A 4,916-nucleotide genomic window follows, 5' to 3' on the forward strand; every position below is an offset into this window, starting at 1 on the left:
TGTGTAATATATCAGAACTGTCTGGCGCGCAACACTTTTGAACAAGGCTCGGGGAACAATTACTGGTAATTAAATATGTGCCAGTTACTGGAAAAGATAATTATGTCCTTGGTGTATAACACCAATTAATTACTTTTATTTCAGCGAGCAAAGCTCTTAAACGGCAGCGGGAGCCTCGGAACGGCGTCGGAGAGAGCGAGCGGCCGCTCCGACGCCGTTCGCTCAGAGCGGCGTGGGCCTCAGACCCGAAGCCCGGCCCGACCGGTACCTTTGGCATCCGGCGCCAAACGCTGCGCTCCGGGGAGGCACAGCCCCACGCTGAGGGGATTGTTCGGGGGGGGTTTGGGGTACGGCGCCCGTACGAGGAACGCTGCACCCGCGGCCCCCGCGCCGAGATAGCAGGGCCGGATCAGCCCTAAACCCCCCCCACCCCCCCACCCCATACGTGCCAATAAACATTCCCAGGTTGTTTGTATTTAAAGAACACGTGCGGATTAGCGAATGATCTCATTCCGTCTAATGTCTAACTGGTCTAAGTACCCGTGGCCGATCATTGGTCATCTATTAAACCCACGGCCTGGAAATGGTTACACGGCGAGGCGCTCGCCGGTGCCGCTTCTCGTATCCTCGGCCGGCTTTTGGTTAATGAGGTACAGAAGGAGACGGCCCGAGCGTGCCTTCCCTCCCTTCGCCCCCCCCCCCCCCCCTTTCCTCTCCTTCCTCTCCAGCAGCACACGTTTCTCTCTGCTTAATGCACGCATGCATGCTGTAGAACACAAGTCAACCAGACAATGTGGTTACTTCCTTTCTTTCAAATATCGCAGTCCCCCTGTGTGTGTGTGTGTGTGTGTGTGTGTGCCTTTATGCCTGACATTAGCGGGACCCATTGAACGTGAAGGTGAAGAAAGGACCTGTTCTCCACGAGCTCACAGCTATCACAACAGCGTTCGGTTTCTTACCGTTAGTTTAGAGACCTGAACATTCTTGAAATGTTGAGCAGGAGCTGATGCGATGGCTTCATCCTCTTCGTTTGAACTAGTAGATATAACTTTTTCCTAATAAATGATATAATCTTTTGGGAGATCGGGTAATGTATTGTGGAATTGAGACACATCTTTGGCTTTAGGTGATGTCTGTGGTGAGGTGAGATGGGTTTTAGAGTTGGCGTGAATTCAGTGGTGGGGTTGGGTTGGATGGGTTGGGTTGGATGGGGTTGGGTTGGGTTGGGTTGGGTGGGGTGGGGTTGGATGGGGTTGGGTGGGGGAAAGTCTCCAGGGAGTATATGTGAGTGAATGCAATGTGCTTGTATCTGTTTGCCCATGAATGGGATTTGCATTTCATGTCTCTCTTTCTTAATATGAATCTGTTGATGTGCACATGAGCCCACAACACAATTTGTGTGTGTTTGTGTGTCCTGCACTAAAGCTATGTATGCACAACTACATGCTGTGACATGCTAAGCCAAAATACATGTGCTGCACGAGCACTGTTAGTGTGAAAGTTTATGTGGTCTTTGCACTTGTTTTAATCTCCTGAACAACACAGACCCGTTTGTGCGTGTGTGTGCAAGTGTGTGCATGTGTGTGCATGTGTCTGCATGCGTCTCCTCGTGATTCCTGCAAATTCAGGTGACATTTCTTATGTTTAAGTCTTGTACTCTTGTGTGTGTGTGTGTTAGCTCTCTGGAAAGGCCCAGTGTGTGTCACGTCGGGCCCGGCTCTCCTTGGATTTAAGCAGTATTGACAAACCCATCAGAGCTGGTGATGCATCGGCCCCCTGCCTCCCCCCCCCCCCTCAGCCCCCCGCGCCCTCGGAGACGCAGCGGGGCTGTGCTGACATGCTGTCACCTTGGTAACTGCTGCCGGAGCGACCGACCTGCTGGGATGGCTGACCCGAGCTGCTGGCCGGGACGGTGGGCTGCAGCAGGAGACGTCACCGGCGGACCCCTGAGGGCCGACCGACCGACCCCTCCCTCGGTCCCCGGACGTATATCCGTCTGCTGCTACGAGCCGTCGCCACCCGGGGCGCCTGCCGGGACAGAAAAGGACACAGACCCCAAGGAGACAAAATCCCCTCAGCAGGGCGCTGCGAGGACACCATAACGTACGCTCACAATGCTGCTTTATTAGGAGCCACCTTAGAAACTCGTCATCCAACTAATGCTGGACGGCATGAATAGTCTCGACTGCATCCGGCCCATAATGCACCTTGTGAGTCTCTCTCTGCGTTCAAACCTTAGGGGAAGGGGATTATGGGTAGGGACCAACAGGAGACAATTCGGGGACACTCACACACCACGAGGTTACCGAAGGGAGCATTTCTTTCACTTCACTCCTAAAGGACACGTTACACTTTGCATCAAACTGACATCTACATTTCCATGTGTTCAGGATTCAAAGCTGAAAAGGAAACTTAAGATTCAGACTTTACCAAACTAAATGATTTGCTTAATCACATGAATACATTCTGCCTGGTAGAAATGCTCCTCTTGGGGGTGCTTGCAGATACCATTACTAAAAACAAAAAGAGCTTCTGCACACAGTAATCCTAAAATCCAGCTTTTGTTCAACACTTCCCAAACACATGAGCTCCACTGAAAAACCCTTGTGTCACGCGAATAAACAACGGGAGAAGATGTGAAAGATCACTAACTAGCTTCCCGGGGTTTCCACGGCAACCGATAGAGCAGGGCGTCGAGCACGCGCTCCACCCGGCTGAAACAAGACGGGAAACCAATTAAGAAGCCCCCGCGACATCACGTAGACCCTGTGCGATGATGTCACCGAACACGATGATGTCACTCTACACGATGATGTCACTGTGCACGATGGAACTCTAAAACGTCAACTAGCTCTCCTCAACTCATAAAGCATCTCAAAATGACCACGATTAGAGAAACAATTTACATCTGAAACACACACACACACACACACGTCAACGTGCAGTACAGCGCATGTCCCCCTACCTGCTGAGACCAATGGACAGGTGATGTAAAAGAACTAGGACAACATAAAAGTCCGTCAAGGCCCAATAGAGGACAACACCAGCATGTGCATAGAGAATGGCCACATATCACTGCTGTCCAACACAACCATGGAATTGGAATTTTTGGGAATAATTTGGCTCTATAGAGAAAGAAGGTATTTAAAAAGACCTTCTGAATTGGTCCCAATGTTTGTACATGGACACTGGTAAAGGGTCTATGATGTTAAACACGGCAGCACACATCAAACTTTGAATGACAGACCCTGGATACAATTGGGATCCGACATGCAGGACGCCTCATGCAGGACAGAATATTTTGCAAACAGACATGTGGTGAATTTCTGCATGCAGGCCTGTATAAAAGCATGCACGGGGGCTACAAAGTACATATGGAATACACCATCCGAACCTCCGAGGTCCAAACTCCACCGAGACGTCCTTCACTCGTGAACGCGGATGGGAAGCAGTCGGTTCCAGGGTTACACGAGTTGTCGGGTCGGCTCGAGCGGCCGCTGGGGGGCGCTGTAAGGTCGGACAAACCGGAGAGGACCGAAGGGGGGGGGGAAAGAGAGGGCTGCGCGCGTCATCAGGAAGCAGCGTTTCACTGTGGGAATAATCGTGAACATCGAGAAGGGATTGTTGTTTGAATCCTCCCGGTTGGATGTAATGAACGGCTTTAGAACGCGTTTGTTCTCGGAGGTTCGACTGGTTCTGAAGCGGCCCTGATTCTCCGTGGCGGGCTCAAACAAACGGAAACAACCGAACGGAATCCTGCCTTTTTTTTGTTGTTGTTGCGAATGACGCGGACGTCGATCACACTTTTAACACGCGCGCGTCCGATAAATCAGAGCCGCTGCTCTTCCTCCTGATCCCCCCCCCCCCCCCCTCATAAGAGGAAATTTCCACCCGGCCGAGATAAATCACACGCTGCTGACAAAAACACCCACGGACTAATAATTCCACGTGATTTATTTAACATCGCGTTAGTTGCGTGGAGGAGACACAGAGGACTATTTGTTAGGCCACAGAAACTGGGCTCCTCGGGATTTATAGGATACTAAATGTGGGAAAAATAAAAATAAAAAAAACCTCCAAAAGGTGCTAATGAGGTGTAAAATAAAATCATATAAAACCAAGAATGAAGATATATTGATACATGTATTTATTGATATTTACATACATTTCGTAAGTAATAATGTGCTGTAGTTTATGTAATATAAAGTTTACTAAAATGCACTTATTGTATAATGTAACAAAACAAATAAGGCTGTAAGATTATTAATCATTTTATTGGGGTTATAAAAGGTACAAACTAACAAACTAAAAATAATCAGGTTAATCAAAAGAAGAACATAATAGAAACTATTAATTAATATTACAAATGTGACATAGTTTTTGAGTGGGGTGCACTTTAAATGTAAATACAGCTTCGAGGTGTATTATCTCGGTAATGGTCGATATTTATAAAAGACTTATATTTATTAATGCGTACATTACATTTAAAAGAAATAAATGACCCGGGTGGTGGAATTGAGGGCGTTTAAGCCCGCGTTGTGACTTAAGGAAGAGACTCCATCACACCCCCCCCTCCCCTTCCCCACCCCAACCCCCCCTCTACCTGCATCCATCCATCCTGCTCACAGAACCATGACCTTCACATTTACACAGAGGAAACCCCCGAGAGTCACGTCATCTTCCAACACGTCCTCCTCCTCTTCTTCATCTGCTGCCACTGAAGCCACTTGATACGCCACATTTCCATGTTGGCCTATAATAACTCTTTGTCCTGGTTTGGAGTTGATTGACCCTTTTTTTTTTAAACTTGTGCCGTGAAATGCATTCAATTCATTCTGTGTTCTATTTATAAATTAACCTGCATGATAATAACAATCACCAATATTAAACGCCATGTTATATATACACAAATATGT

The sequence above is a fragment of the Pungitius pungitius genome, chromosome 3 (assembly GCF_949316345.1).
Source record: "Pungitius pungitius chromosome 3, fPunPun2.1, whole genome shotgun sequence".
NCBI classification, from domain to species: domain Eukaryota; kingdom Metazoa; phylum Chordata; class Actinopteri; order Perciformes; family Gasterosteidae; genus Pungitius; species Pungitius pungitius.